This window comes from Fringilla coelebs, assembly GCF_963513975.1.
Source record: "Fringilla coelebs genome assembly, chromosome: 6".
NCBI lineage: Eukaryota > Metazoa > Chordata > Aves > Passeriformes > Fringillidae > Fringilla > Fringilla coelebs.
The window spans coordinates 10,981,657-10,998,582 of NC_140034.1; positions in this window are offsets into that span (position 1 = coordinate 10,981,657).

Genomic DNA, 16,926 nt, shown 5'->3' on the forward strand with positions numbered 1-16,926 from the left:
GAAAGAGCAAAAGAACAGAGGCTGTACAGTCTTATTACTTATTTATTTAAAATGTTGTAGCCGTGCCTCCCTTCATCTCTTGGCTCCTTACCCAAAACCTGTGTAATGGGCAACATCACAGGGCCTGCCTACAGCAGACACGACACCTCCACTAGAATGAATGCATTTATACTGATTTATGGCAGCCAAGGGGCTGCCCCAGCACATCCAGGCTATACCCACCTCTCCAGCAAAAGGCACACCTCTGGCAATGTCTTCCCAAGGTATTTCTCACAGATCCCATGCCTTAGGGGAGTAGGAGCCATGCCCAGCCCGGCTTCTAATCCTGTCTCCATTGCTGCACTGAGGGCTGAACCACCTTGTCCTGATGGTGGAGACTCTCCCCTGGAAAGGCACGGAACCAAACCTGGCATGAACGGATCCGATATGTACAAAGGGAAATCTTGACAGCATCTGTGAACAGAGTTTAAGAGAAAGGAACAAAATAATACCACATATGTTAACAGATTGAAATGGTAGCTATGGTGACCACGGACAGACAAAGAACAAACCATTTTGACTGAATTCAGCCAATTCTTTCTGACAACAAACTGCAAGTATAAAGCAAACTTTTAAAAATCCCTAATGAAATCATTATACCAAATCCATTCAGCTCTGTTTGGCTTGTTTGCTTTCTAAATTTCCATTGCAGCTATTACATTAAACCTATTAATCATTGATGTAGTCAAACAATTTCCACTGACTAAAAATGGCAATTTTCTCACTGTAAAAAAAAATTTAAAAAAAATTTAATTGATTGCATTTTTCAAGGAAAAAATTAAAAGCAAGGAATAGTTATTGTAAAATGGCAGACATTCATAATTCAGGGCATTTTCTTGTGCATGAGAGAGTGTCTGGGTTTTGTAGAATATAGACTTGTTTATAAAAGTTGGATTACTTTGCCTATCCTGATATGCATCGTAGCTATGAAAAATGACTGTCCTGTTTATTGTGTATCACAGTGTCAAACGTCTCAGTGTCTCTTTCCTCCAGTGTGCCACGGAGCAGGAGCTCTCCCATTGAGGGCTGGCCAGTTGTGCCTAAGGGAACTGAGCTGAGGACAACGTGGGAGAGCAAGAGCTGAGCTATGGAGGAGCAGAAGAGCTGCCTGCTAAGAGCCAGGGCTGCAAACAGGCAGGCAGGAGATGGGGAGGGTTACTCCAGAGCCAGCACAGCACGAGGCTGCTCCAAGTGCTGTGCAGCTGCTGGCTTGCTTGCAAACTCCCCCCCAGGAGGCTGGCAGGGTCCAGAGGAGCCCCCTCAGTGAATGTCAGGATGGAGGCTCCGGCACACGGCCTGCCATGGAGCATCCGGGCACACCTGGATGGAGAGCCCAGTGCCTGCTCGCTTTCAGTCTGGAAACTGTTCCAGCACACCTGAAACAGGCCGTGCTGCCCCTCCGCCTGTCCCTGCACCCAGCTGCGCTCACTGGGGAGAATTTCAGAGCACAACACAAAATCTTACTTCTAACCTGTGGCAAAGCTGCTGTCATTTCCCTGGGTGAGGGCTTAATATTTAACTCGGTGTGCTTGGTCCCTTTGTGGACCGTACAGTTCCTGACAATATGAATTTGCACTGTAGCTGTGCTTTTGATGTTCCACGAGCAGTAACTTCAGCTTTCTGCAGTGCACAGACACTCTCAACTCCACTCTCACATTTCCATCTGCACGAGCTCATCGCTCTTTAAAGAACAAAACAAACCTAAAAAGCAAACTCGCAAGAAGTGCCCACCATTCGAACGTTGCTCTCTTTTATCTGTGTGCTGACGGAGGCTCTGGCTCAGCCTTCTTGCCAATTAAATTGAGCTCCCAGCTTTGCCATCGCTGCCTGCGTGACCACGGGCACTTTCCCTGGCTGGCTCTGCAGCGGGACCGGGTTTATGGCCTTTCCTTTCTGCCGAGCCCGGCCCTTCCCTGTGCTCTCCACCCACACTCTTGGCTTTCGCTCCTGCCAGCACCCAGGGCAGGGCCCGGGGGCTGGGCTGGCTCCGTGCGGGTCCCCAGAGAGCAGAGCTGAGCCAGGGTGAGCACATGTGGGAGAGCAGAGCTGAGCCAGGGTGAGCACATGTGGGAGAGGAGAGCTGAACCAAGGTGAGCACATGTGGGATAGCAGAGCTGAGCCAGGGTGAGCCCATGTGGGAGAGGAGAGCTGAGCCAAGGTGAGCACATGTGGGAGAGGAGAGCTGAACCAAGGTGACCACATGTGGGATAGCAGAGCTGAACCAAGGTGAGCACATGTGGGAGAGCAGAGCTGAGCCAAGGTGAACACATGTGGGAGAGGAGAGCTGAGCCAAGGTGAGCACATGTGGGAGAGGAGAGCTGAGCCAAGGTGAGCACATGTGGGAGAGGAGAGCTGAACCAAGGTGAGCACATGTGGGATAGCAGAGCTGAACCAAGGTGAGCACATGTGGGATAGCAGAGCTGAACCAAGGTGAGCACATGTGGGATAGCAGAGCTGAACCAAGGTGAGCCCATGTGGGAGAGGAGAGCTGAACCAAGGTGAGCCCATGTGGGAGAGCAGAGCTGAGCCAAGGTGAGCACATGTGCTCCTGTGCTTTGTAGAGGGACAGAGGGGAATCAGCGTTCCGTCCTGCACAGCCTCACCTGCTCAAGACATTTGCTTTTGCTGCACCTTAAGTGTGGCAAGGAGAACATGGAGCGGGGGAAGAGGGGAAGAAATAAGCATGTTTTCTCTCAGTATTGCCAGCAAACAGTAAAGAAACAGTTACTTTAATTTTATGTGCAGTAAACCCTCACTAGATGGCTCCTTACAGCAAGTAAATATATTCCCCACAGAAGGAACGCTGGTGTGGCAGTCTGTGTGAGAGCAGAGACAGCGTGTTGCTGGCTAGGCTGTGTGGCTGGCTGAGTGCTTTGCATGGAAAAGCGGGATATAACACGGGGGTGTGGGTGAGCAAGTGAGCGCTTACACGAATTACCAATGACACCACTCCGCCAGTCGTGAACTGTGAGTCACATGGGCACCGGTGTCTCAGGCACATCAAAAATGCAACTTGCCCTTTTCTGTAGGTTTTTGTGTGAATTTGTTTCACATTCAACTCCCTAATTCAGAATGCAGAACTGGGCTGTGGTCAAGGGTACCAGCAGTGGGGATCCTGCAGCGGAAACAGCTGATCCCAGCGGCCAAGGTAACAGATGGTATTAAAGCTGAACCCCCTAATGTCATGTAATCACTCCTTAAAAATAAGCAATGCTTGCTTCTGAAATGCCCCCCCATTACCATCACGAGAACATGTTATTTATAATGTGTGTATTGGCAGGATGTTCTGGGCAGAAGAGCAAAAAGAAATGAGCTGTCATCTGCAGTTAACCTCTCATTCATACATCACTGTGTGCATTCAGTGGTTCAAGGTTATGCAAGTTGATTGTGCCCTCATTAACGAGCAGTGTTAATTGGTGTCTATCCTGCTTTGAGATAAACATGTATATTATGTGTTAAAAGTACTGCAGGCTGTGAAGGAGCTGTATGGTATACAAATGTATATGGGCCCTGCATAGGGAGCTGCAGGGAGAGGTTGTGAAATGCTAGGACTGATTTAAATCCACCAGAGATTCCAGTCTGTGCAGCCCACGTCCCTGCAAGACAGCCTGGTGCTGGCTCGAGGGCCAAGTGGCTTCTGCTGGCAGAACTCTGCCACTGTGTGTGCCCCCAGCTCCCCAGTCCGGCTCTTGTTGCAGCCCTGAGCACTCTGCCTACAGCCCCCTTTTCAAGGTGAATTAGCAGCAATTTTAGTTGCCCTTAAGCCCCAAGGCTGTAACCTCTGGCCATCAGCAGCTCATAGGTGGTTTGACCACCAGTGCACCAGGGCAGACAGACACAGAGGAAGGTGCTGGATGCAGTCCGTCTCCATATAAACTGCCCCTGCTCAGGAGTCAGATGCCGTGGAGCCAGGTCGGCTCCTGGTCTCTGTGTCAGCAGCCCTTAGGGCTTTATCTGGCCTCTTTTTTCTCACATTTCCCTCTGCTCATGTGCTGGCATGGTGCTAACTCAAACTGAGCTCATGTACACAGACCCACGAGTCTCACCTGTCCTGGCAAGGGACAAAAACAAGGTTTGACACTGTGTCAATCTTGCACATCATGAAAAGACCTTTTATTTTTTCCCTGAGAGCTGCTGAAAATCAGCACAGATAAATACCCTGGTGCAGGTCATAATCAACACACAACATTGATGCAAATATTACTTAAATTAGCAAATTAGGGCAATTACATTAAATAACCTATATTATATTATAGGATATTATGAATGCTCAAAAGAATTGAGTTACGTGTCTCATAAGCAAGCACAAGCCATTCCAGGCCAATGCAAGAATTTACCAATGAAGTAATATTTGATCATCTAATTAATGGAGCTGTTATCTCCCCAGAACAAGCAGGGCTTAGGGCTTTTAGGCTGTTAAACACTTTGTCTCAATGCTTAAAAGCAAGTAGCACCCACCAGACCTTTCCTTTTCTCAGTAGCATGCAGTTGTTTACTTCAGGCCTTGAAGGCTGGATTAAGAGTGGAGATTGTTTGCTTTAAATTATACACACAAATTTTATTGCCATTCCTTCTGCCACTAACAAGCTATTTAATAAATGTCAAAGTGGCAGAGCTCACCGACTGCAAAAGTGAAAGGGTCAAATCTGTGAATCCAGAAATAATACTGAGATTTTCCTCTCCTTTCATGAAATGTACTTGCAGCACACAGCGTTGAAGTGCTTCCAACTTTCATAGCAACAAGGAGAAGCAGCTCATGAGTCAGCCCAAAGAGGAAATATGTCATTAGCCAGGGAGTTTTCAACATATGCAAAACCATCGACATGTCTGTGGCATCCAGGGAGGGTTTTTTATAATATTCCTTGTAGTCAGCAGTTTATTGCCAGAGCTGTGGGTGTGGCCAGGTATCTCAGTGGCTGAGGCTGTGATTGCCCCCAGATTCACTGAGCATTTCACTCCACGGCTCTCATGCTCCTCCTTTTCAAGACAGGAAACAGACGAGACATATTTGTTTTTGATAACTGCTGGAAAGACCCAACTAAGTCCTGCTGGTTGTACCTTGAGTTCCTCTTCATCCTTCATCTCGTGCTCACCGCACCAAGGAAGGGGTAGGGCTCTTATCTCAGCTTTCTGCAGTTCCAGCCCTTCTGGAACTGAATGAAAATAAACACAAAGAAAAAAATAATCAGCTTCCTACATTTTCTTGCCTGTGTAAATTATGCATCACACTCATTATAGGAAAAAGGAAGACGCAGATTTGGAAATCAGTTGTGAGTTTCTCCATATTTCTTAAAATTATGCAAGTGTTACAGCTGCATACACAGGGGACTTTCTTTTTTCATGCAGTTTTACACCAAAATAAAGGCCTCAGTTGTTCTAGCTGGTGATTAGGCTCAATATTATGCCTCTGGGAATGGAAAGCACAGGGACTCAGAGGAACAGAAAACTTAATGAATTCTTTATTTGAAGAAGAAAAAAATTTTCAAAATGTTTTTCAGAGGTCACAGGAGAGATTTGGAGGCTCCTCCCTCTTCAGGAAAATGCAGCTTTTCCAGGTGAAAAACTTAACCCTTGTCTGCTCTCAGCTGCCCCTCACCAAAGGTTCCTTGCCCTCAGAGCCCAAGCTGAGCTGCATTGCTCAAATTCTCCCACTGGCTCAGATGAAGTCACGGACCCCTTTATTGGATCTTTTTACTAATATGGCTCACACTGGCACATCTCCCTGCAGGACTTGGGACTCACAGCGGGATGACTCAGAAACCAATCTTGAGTTGCACAACAAGCTCCAGAAAGACAAGGAATACAATCAGTGAATTTGCATATACTCACTTCGGAGGGGGCTTGCAAGTGGTCCATGAGCCATGTCCCTAATTTGGACAGGCTCCTGTATCCAGGTCTGACCCAAGAACATCAGACCTCAAAATGGAAAGCACTGCACCACAGGACAAAGGGACAGCAGCCCTGCCCAGCAGGAGCAAATGGGAAATATCCTTCTCTGGAAACACCTTTGGGTACTGGGGGCTTTCCTGATGTTGGTGTGGGTTGGTTTTGGGGGTTTTTTTTACCAAATTTGAATATTTTATGTAATGGAATAAATAAAAACAAACCCCAATCTCAGGATTGCTTGCAGAGCAAACTGGGCAGCTGGCAGAGCATCAGTGAGGCAGGGCAGCAAATCCCCACTGTCACCCTGAGGCACAGCCTCCTGGTGCTGCTGGGTCTGTGACACCTGCCTGGGGACAACACCAGAGAGGCCACAAACCATGACAGTGAGACACCACTTGAGCCACAGGCCACCACTGGGGCCATGGGCCAGCCTCAGCTCCCAGCAGTCCAGCTGAGAAATGTCCTGCATCCAGGGACTGCCCCTGCTGCTGCTGGGACACTGCACTGCAGCACCCATGGGCTCCTGCTGAAGGCAACCCTGCTTCCAGCCCTGTCTACAGCAGGAGGTGAAGACACAATGGTAAAAGCTGCCCACTGTCTTATTTTATCCCAGATCAGATGACCCTAAATCAATGAGCTGTGCCTGATGCTTCTGAGTGCACTCAAGCCTGCACATAAAAGAGGACTGGCAAAATAATCATGTTGCAAAATGCTGAGAATAGTAGAAGTGGTCACCCAGTGTATCCAGGCTGCTAAGAAAGCTCTTTTGATTAAATCAAACACAGAGCACAAGAAAAATGCTCACATCATACATGATGGTGTCTCCTGGGCTGCCTTATACTGAGATGAAAAAGAAGAAATTACCCATGCAAAACCCACATCATCCATAATCTGCAATGCATTTGGACAGAGGGAGGCCAGCCTTAATTCAAACCATGTGTGTTTGGCTTTAAAACCAGCATCAGCAGGACTCAGCCAGCCTGTGTGCCATCCTGCCTGCCCTGGATTCCCTGCTTCTCTCTCATATTCAGCATTTCTTTCCACATTCACAGCTGAATCACTCTTGCATCAGCAGCATCACCATGGGCAGTGCTCCTTCTCCAGGGCAGCAAGTGGCAAGACCCCCAATCCAATCCTGCTCTGCTCGAGCCTTCAGCAGCACAGGATCTCTTCCAGGATACTGTGTCATATTCCTGCAGGGCCCTGTGCAACTTTTTTTTTTTTTTAATCCCAAATTAAAACTTAAGCTTCAAAGGCAGAGATCTAGGGGGGGGTCTCTTCATGCAGACACTGTATTTCCTGGAACAGATCCTTTAATTTTGTGGTGAGCTGGAGTTGAAGACATTTGTATTCAAATCCTTATTTAGGCTCTAATGCTCTTTAGTATTGGATATAGGGATTTTAGACTGGAAATGGCACTTTTGACTTTACTATCACCCCAAACAGACAATCACATTTTAAGCTGCTATTTCTTTTCCAGCCTTCTTACACTGTTCTCCACACTCTCCCAGAAACTGTAATTATTCTGCCACATCTACTCGACTAATAAAATTTATTCTGTTCTATGTTCTTCCCTCATTTTCTTCACAAGTCTTACAGCATCAAATAAAATCAAGGTTTTCATTTGTAAAGTGGTTATCAGCAGCTCAGCTTTTACTTACAGTTCTTTGAACAGGCTACAGGGATGGTAGATGGGTAGAAATGTAACCCAGTAGCAAATACTGTGGTGTAACCTCCAAGCATCACTTTGTATGGGATGTCCCACAACACCTTCTCCTTTTAGGGGGGTAGCCCTAGAGATGATAACAATACTGATTCTAATAATTTTGCTGGATGTTAAAAATAGGCATGATCTAGTTGGTGTTCATGTCACTCATGCCAGCTCACCTCAGCGTTTGCAATCCTGCCTGAACACAACGGGATTTGTAATCTCCATGGGTCCTTGCAGAACAGCCCTCACTCAGGGATCTCTCAGGGCTTTACAAGCTCATGTTGTGCTTTGTGTGCTGCCTAAAATCCACAGGTGTGGAGAGCACTGGGCTAGTGCTGAGGCAGGGCAGGTGCAAGACCACATTCCTCTAAAACCACGGTGACTGAAACTCCCTCTGAAGGATTGAACGCATTTAAAATCTCACCTGTGCCCACAAAAATATGTTGAATATATACAAAAGATTTGTTTGAATCTCAGTTTATTCCCAGATTTGCTCATATTTTTTGCATTGGTGGCTTTAGAAGCAGCAGCTTTTGTAGCTGTCCAGCAAAGGATTCATTCTTAAGTGTCCTTTGCATGCAGCTGTGCCTGTAGTGTCCATAGAGTGCCATGCACATCCTCCACTCAAAAATGTGCAGGTATTTTCCTCAAATGTTCACACCTAAGCTGAGATGCATGGGTAGAGTCTCCCACTCACCAACACTTAATTCCCAGGCCTGGGGCCTGGGAGAGTCTTGTTTTACAGGCTAGTATTGCTCCTGCTCTTAAAAAAAAAAAAAAAACAAACAAAAAACAAACAGAGACTCCAAAAAAATTGGGGAATGGGGGTGGAAATCAAATGTCATTCCCAAAAGGCAACAAGACAACATCCATTTATATGCTCTCGCATTCCCTCATCTAAAATCAATAACACCCCCAAATAAATAAAAGAGGCATACCCATTCAGTAGATCTGGGGAATACTGCAAAAAAGGAGTTAGGAATATTATTTCATATCCTCAGCATATGGATGTGCATTGCTCTGGGAGAAGCTCTCCAAGAGCACTCCAGCTAACAAGCTTGCTGCAGAGCAATCTGAGCAGCAAATTTTAAAAGAAGGCCCAGAAAATATTCCCCAGAAGACAACTTGGAATAACTAATCATAAAAATCTTCACACTGGACAGCTAATTTAGGAGCTCTGATCATCCTTTCAGTAGCTGGAAATACAGCACTGGATGTGCTTGTCCAGTCAGAACAGATGCGTGTGACTCAGAGCCGCCCGCTCGGGAAGTGTCACTCACCCTGCACTCAGAGGCAGAACTGGCTCAGAAAAGTCCTAAGTGAGAGCAAGAGTGTGTGTGTGTGTGTGTGTGTGTGTGTGTGTGTGTGAGGGGCTTCCCTCCAGCACATTATTTACCGTGAATAACTTAGGCAGCCCCAGATTTTATTTGATAATTTTTCCCTTGATGTGCGCCATAGAAAGGCAGCGTTAGCATTAACCAAAGCTAATCCACGGCGCAGTTGGGAAGGGGATTATTTTGCCAATGATTGGTTTCTTTAAACATGGACTTGTGATCAAAGCAATATGGTTCTGATTTTTTCCTCTATTTTTTAGCTTTGTACTGTGGTTCTTCTAAATAGTAAGTTACCACTAGAAGCACACTGTGAATTTCCAATATAGCAAAGCTTTAATAATTTGCAGCCATAATTGTTCCTGCTTCAGTCTCCAATTCAATTTGGTGTGGAATTCCCATCTCCCAACACAAAGCTTAACTCAATGGTATCTGTGTGAGACAGACTATGAAACTAGTCTGGTATAATGGATTTCATTAAGGGATAGGCAAATTATTTTCATCTGTAATCTATTTTAAATGGAAAAAAGGGCTTTGAATAAATATTTTCCCGTCAAAAGTTATTAACTTCTGTGGGGGAAAAGAGGCATGGTTATTGTTGCTTATTTTTTCCTTTGTTTTCATAAAGGGTTTGAAAATTATTTTCTGGTTGAATTATTTATTTGGTTGAAATAACAAATATTTAAGCCAGGAGTGGAAACAACATCTTTTTATTTTACTGAAGATTCAAACTGTGCAAGGAGCTTTTACTTCTTGCCTGCCCATCTGTAACCTCTGATGCTAAAATCCCAGCTCATAGACTGACATAACAAGCATCACCCATCTCCAGACCTCAGTAGCCATTTCTCTGCCTGTGTGTAGATTTAGTAGCCTTAAATCACTCTTCAGTCCAGCTTGAAAGTAGAAAACTGTGAAATTTTAGCACAGATATCTGTTTTTAAGAGGGAGACTGTATTGGCACAAGACCATTAACCCTAACCTGAACATGCACAGACTAATAACAGGTAAGTGGAAAGTCTTATTCAAGCCCTGCACATGGCAGTAAATTACTCCCTTGATGAATAAAAGCCATTACTTAGTATTTAGCATCATAGCAAGAAGCCTCTTCGGCCTGTTCCTAACAGAGATGTTACAGTTAATTTAGTGTAAAATTATCACCTGCTGTACAATAAAACAACAAACTGCAGTCAAATAATCTCTTAATAAATGAAAATGTGTAATAAACTGTGTCAGCACCACAGAGACTTGGCAAGGCTGAATACCCTAAAGGTACCAATCCAAACAAATTCACCATACAATATATGGCCTATGTCATTTCTGGTTCTTATCAGAGATGATTCATCTGGGAATCCCTGGCACTAAGTTTTACCTCTAAAGGCCAGGCAGTTATTACAATGATATAATTTCTGCCACATTAATTAAATATAATGCCTGTTAGCCCCTTTATAGGGGTCTATAAATTTGTTGTAAACATATGCCGTAGATGGGCAAATGTAATCTACAAATGTAATAAACGTTCAGTCAGCTTCCTCTCCTTGCAGAGCTGGGAGAGGTCAAATTATCACAGTGCCAGAAAAACCACAGATACCCAAAGGTAAACCTAATCTTGCTTCTGTCACACATTATGATAAATAAATAAATAAATAAATAAATAAATAAATAAATAAATATACACACACACACACATATATATATATATACACATACATATCTTCATATACAGAGGTCTGTGTCTCTGCCAGAGAGGGAGGCAGCACGAGCTCAGGGAGCATGAGTTGGTGGCAGCAGGCAAGAGAACGTGCAAGTGCCCTCACTGCCTGCCAGCTGCCACATCCAGTGTTGGTGAACATCAGCAAAGGGCCACCAAGTCACTGCAGTTCAGCACAGTCCTTCTGCTGGCCTCTTCCAACTGCAGGGGAGCCATGGTTGTGTTAAATTGCCTAAAGTCTATATTTGCTGGAGATACAAATGCTCACTTTACCCAGCAGGAGAAAGAAATAAGAGTGGAGAACAAAGAGGAAAACAAAGCCAAGGGAACAAAAGCTGGGTAACAATTTTTGCAGTCAGCCAGACCCAGACTTTGAGCAGCATCAACAGACTTTCTGAGGCATCAGATGAGAAAGCTGAGGAAGACCATCCCCATTCCTATGCTCCCCTGGGAAGAGGAAGGCAAACTGAGCTTAGCTGAACAGAAGATAAATGCAGCATTTTTCCTCAATTACATCAAATAATAATGGATTATCAGGACATGCCAGCACCCTCTGGTAGCAAGAAGGGGCAGTGCAAAAGTGGAGCTGGTGGTCTCTGACAACTGCCCTGCCAGGGGTCTCAGCTGCGCCAAAAATGGGCAGCCCAGGCACATTTCTGCTCTGGGGGCAGCTGGGATCTAAGCTGGCCTCAGGGGCAAAGGGAAATGTAAATGCTCTGTGCTTCAAGCCAATGCTTAGGTTTTCTTCCCTTTTAACAATGCTTTTGATCAAAATGATGAAATATTCACTGTGCTGAGCAGTGTAACATCTGCAGCTCTTGGCCCAGCCTCTGTCCTGTCATACTGCCACATGTGCTTGCAAAGGTAACAATAAAAATAAAAATTAAAAAAAAACAAACTAAAAGAAATTTTTTAAATTAAAATTAAAAATAAAAATAAGCAGTACAGTGAAAATGGTTTTTTTTCCTTTATAAGGCTAGGAACAGTCTATACATCCATTTTTATTGATACAGTGCTTGAGAAAGTTCCTGCCTGACCATCAGGCAGGCAGGCTGCCAGGCACGATCTCTAAGATCCACAGCACAGAACTGGTCCAGGTCACCTCCATGAAGTTTCACAAGTGTTTGAAGGAGTGAAGAAAGGGAACTGGATAGTCAAAGGCTGAACATAATCCCTCAGCCTTTAGTTACAAAACAGATGGACACCAAAACGGGACCAAGAAGAGGACTTGGAAGTAATGTGGTTTTACCTTCACCAATTCTTTTCATTCTAAAGATGGAGGGGAAGAGTGAAGCAAGTGGGGTTTAATTACAAGGATTCATGACCTGAACACTGGAGCCATTTTTGGAGACCTGAAGAGGGCCCTGACATCCATGGGTGGCTGTGCTCTTCACCTGGCTGTGCAGATCTGCATCAGGGAGATATCTCTAGATGCCTCTCCTCTGGCAGAGGAAAACCAACAAGTCTGCTGTCTGTGTCTGATGCAAAGGAGAAGTCACCAATAATGAGATGCTCACTGCCAAGAGGGGCTGAGCCTGGCTCAGTCTCCAGCCAAGGGCAGCTGATTTGACACCCAGATCTGGCTACCAGGACACTGTGCTACCAAAAGGACATCACAGCAGTGAGACTATTGATCTGACTCACTTTGTGGTCCACAACTGATGCCTGATAGGAACCGCTGCCTGTGAACCTGCCCACCACAGCACAGGAAACAAAACCATCCAGGGTGAAGCCAATGGGCAGAGCCCAGGGCAAGGCAAGCACTGGTCCTGCTCCCTGCTCGCTCCATGGGGAGAGGAGGTCAGGGCCCCACCTGCTCCCACTCTGCTCATTCTATAAGGGCAGCAGGAATTTAAGTGCATCCCCACATCCTCCCACACCCCCAGGATCTGCCTGCTAAAACAGTTAAACCACCGAAAACTGCTTTGGTTTCAGTTTATCACGTCTCACCTACAGATCTCTCAGTGCTCACTGGCTCTCATGATGTTTTCTTCCCTCAAAATGTCATCCTATAAAAAATACCTAGTTCAGCAGAGGGAGGGAGTTTGATTTTCTTCTGAGGCTTTGGGTATGTTTTTCTTTTCACCAAACAAAACCACTTTGGCCTTCTATAACTGGAAGGAGAGAAGTGTGATCCAGGGCCTTGAACTGCTGTTGAAGGCTGAAAAGGAGGGGCTGTACTTTCCTTATTCCATCCCAGAAGGGCCTCTCTGTCTGTAAGGCTTGTGACTGTACAATTTGACTGTATGATCTTACTCTGTCAATGAAAGGGACAGACCACTGTGTGCACTTGTGTCCTTGCTGCTCTCACCAGGGCACCCACTGAGTCCCCCACTCCAAACGAGATCTCCAGCCTCAGCATGTCCCTTTCTTTGTATTGTGAAAATGGCTGTTTATATGATTACTGTTGCTACTGGCACTTCAGTTTGATGTGAAATGAAATGCTTGGTTTGGTACTGAACCATGATGTTCAGGTTTTTAATTAAAATTAATAAAGATTGAGTAAAAACAGAAGAAAAGTTTGAAGTTTGAAAGTCTGAAATTTTTAGAAAAACAGGGAACTGTTCAGCTTTACTTTGCTTTACCTTTCAGCTGTTTCAATGTCATTAAATTTCGCATTTTTTGTGGAGGAAACCCAGCCACTCCAGTAATGAGCTGTAAAGCTAAGAAAAATAAACAAGAAGAGTTTCACTTAGCCTTTATCTGTTGCCAAATCAGAGGTGCCTTTTGCCTGGAGTGCAGCTACATTATGCCCATTGAAGGAGGATTTTCTCATACCACCCATGGCCACTTTCATCCCTTATGTCCTCAGACAGGACTCACTCCACTCACCTGGGATCACCTTGCTTTCAGTTTTGCCCAGTCCTGGATTTTCCCTTCCCCTATCAAAGGCAGAGCCATGTTTGCACAATGGTTCCTTCTGCAGCAAGGGCAAGCAGCATAGGCAGCAAACCAGCCCCCTTGGGCTGAAGGACAGCTGCAAAGGTGGGGGGATCCCCCGAAATGGGGGGAATAGGACTCCACCCAGGAGTGATTCCCCCTTGGCTGTGGAGTCCTGCCCTGGGGGCTGGAATGTGCAGGAGCACACCATGCTCACATCCCTGACCTCACAGCAACTCCTGTGCCTTCCCCATGCAGGACACAAGCAGAAAGGTGATGCTTTGACTTCTTGGGGTCACCACCACCACAGCCGATTTAGAGATTCCTACAGGAGTGGCACTTGAGTTTGGTTCCACATGATTACTTGGGTGGTGACAAGGAGCAGCATTTGGACCTGTATTATGGTGTCATTATTTTGATAAAGATTTCTGCTTAACAACAGATATTTTCCCCCTCTCTGCTGGGTGCAAACCTCATATAGAACTAAAATCTGTCCAGAAGTGCATTAAAATGCAAAACTATTTCTGCTTCACAGAAGGACCCTTTCCATTGGCACCTCTGATAGACCACAAGGCTAATTCTGATTCTATTTTACAAAAACCCCCATTACAGTAAGGAGAAGAGAGGCAGGGGGATGTTTTAAGTGGTATGGAAGCTGTTAAACATTTTCACCAGGTCTGTCAGAAATTCACATCAAGAACACAGAGTTGCCAAAAAACCACACACACACACCAAAGAATTCCTACAATTGAGTTTCCAGGCCAACAAGTGCTGTTCTGCACATGCCCAGCCATCAGGTATGAGCAGAACCTGCACTCCCAAGGCAGTTTCTTGAATCAGACCCAGGTTTCTCTGCCTGTAGTACTTCTGTACAAACTGGGGAAGAAGAGCTGCTGAGCCCTCTAGACATGATTACACCCATGTTACTGGAATTATAGAGGGTCAATATTGCAGAAAGAAAGAAACAAACAAGAGAAACCTGCCTGCTCCCTGGTCTTAGTTGTGCCCAGCAGCTGAGATGGTCCCACCACAGCCATGTCTCCATGGTTTGGGCTTTTCAAGGTGTGTGCTTCTTTCCTGGCTGTGTGGTTTGGGCATGACAGATGCACACAGGGGCTCAGCATCCTGAGCAATGCACACCAGCATAGTTCAACAGCAGTGGCTCCAAAAGGACAGTGGAAAAGGTTATTGCTCAGTAATTAAAACTGAGTTCTCACCTGGCACATAGCTGGGACATGGAGCAAGAGAGGCTGCAGCTGAGGTTTAGCTCCTTTGGTGTGCAGCTGTGAAGGGAGAGCACCCCATCACAACATGGCTTTCTGAGCCCTGTGTTGGGGCTGCAGACCCAGGCACAGCAAGTGGCCATAGCCAGCCCTGCAGGAGAAACCCCCAGAAGAGGCCTGGAGACGGGAAACAGCTCTGTGGACAAGCTCTGTCACATGTGCACAGCATGGAGGTAACCCAACAGCAGCATAATCAACAGAGAAACAGCAAAACAGCCACCTCAGGGTTACTCAGAGAGAGGAGAGCTGAGCCCACTTTTACCCTGCTTAGTGGGAAAAAGAAAATTGCGTTCTCTCCACAACCAACTACTCAACAGCTTCCCTCTGTTCCTTTATTCTTTTGTTGTTCACTCTATGGACCTTGGTCTTTTTCTTGTTCTGACTATCTGGGTTTTCCTCTCAGTGTAACCAAGCACACAGCTATCCTGAAACCATTTTCTCCTCTTCCTGGAGAAGAGAAATATTAAAGCACAGGTTTTCCTCCCTCAGTTCAACTCACCTCTCTACTTTCCACAGATGCCATTTCCCTTAACCTTAAATTTCTTCTGCTGAAAAAGTCCCTCAAAATAACTAATCTTCCTGCCTTCCTTCTCTGCCTCCCACCTCCTGTTTCCCCATCCCTGCTCCTCTCCTGTTTCTGGTTTCTTCCCTTTCATCTGGTTTCTCTCCACCAGCTGGTCTCTACATACACACAGCTCTCCCCTTCCTTCCCAGTCTCTCTTCACCCTATTAGCATTTCTTCACTTGTGCTAATTAGGCCCGCGGTTAACACCTTTTCTGCCTCCCTTACCATGACTTTCTAGCCGCCCCTGTCCTGGCATTTTCCTTTCTAGGGCTGCCTTTAATGCCCTCCTGGAATAAAGAGGCTGCTCAGTGCATCCAGAGATCTGTGTGGGCTCTGGCAATCCCTGTTAAAATACCCTTGCTCAGAAAGCTGCCCAGTCTGCATCCCCACACTGCTGCCCTGCACAGCTCAGCACATCAAGGAGCCACTGTGGTGATGATCACCCCAACCAGGGCTCCCTCCTTTACTTAAGAGGAGCTCAGGTCATTACCAGCAGGTCAGGCCAAGGCCAGCTCTGAGCACAGCCAGGCCAGGTGCCCTCCTGCCCCAGAGTCCCCAGCTTCACATGAAAACTCCTCCACTGCAGTCCCAAGCCACAACCAGCACTGGTCCAGGAAGGGCTGGGCACCTCTCCCTGTTGGGAGGAACAGCCACCTGGGAGCTTTCACCTCAGAGCTGATGTCCCTGAGACCTGCCCTCGAGGACATATGTTACAGCAGCACCATGACTTATAAACAGAGCCTTGCTCTGCATCCTAGTGGCACATTCCCAAGTCTCCAAATAGCACAGGTCACTGACAAATTGTATGATACAGATGCCAAACCTTTGGTATCTGGGATGGTTCTAGTTAAGAACTGGAGAAAAGAAGGCTTGTGGCTTCTGAGGAGTCCAGCCCATTGCTGGGAGAGGTCAGAGGGGTTTTGGTCTGTGTGTGCTTTTGTCAAAGCTGAACTGGAAGAGTTTCTTCTCCCAGAAATGCCTTTGAACTGCTTTTCCCAGGGGTATTTTTCTCAGCAGAGGATCCTCAGGCAAAGAGTTCTGCAGCTGTCAGAAAACAAAATGCCTGCAAAGAAAACCAGTCCAGCTCAGTGTATTTTGTTTCAACATCACTGTCATTCTTCCTCCTGATCATCACTGTTTGCCAGAGCAACCAAAGCCCTACTACTGGACTAGACCCTATGCTGAACATGGGAAGATGAACTCTCTAGTACAAGGGGAATCATCTAGACAATCAGCTCCTGTTTGGAAATCATTTAGAACAAGAAAAGTAGATTTTTTTAAAATGTTGAAAATATTGAACCATCACTTATCTGGCAGTAGCAGTGTGGCTCATACACATAATCCTGAGGACACAGGAAGGGAACACAAACACTGGGTTTTGGCCAGCACTGCTTGTGACACCCAGTGACACATTGCCACTTTCCAGGCTGCCCTAAAGGCTGCAGGGAAGAGCAGGTATCACTCTTACAGGAATAACTGAGGAGCTGGGTGTTGAGACACAAACACACGGCCAACTCTACCCA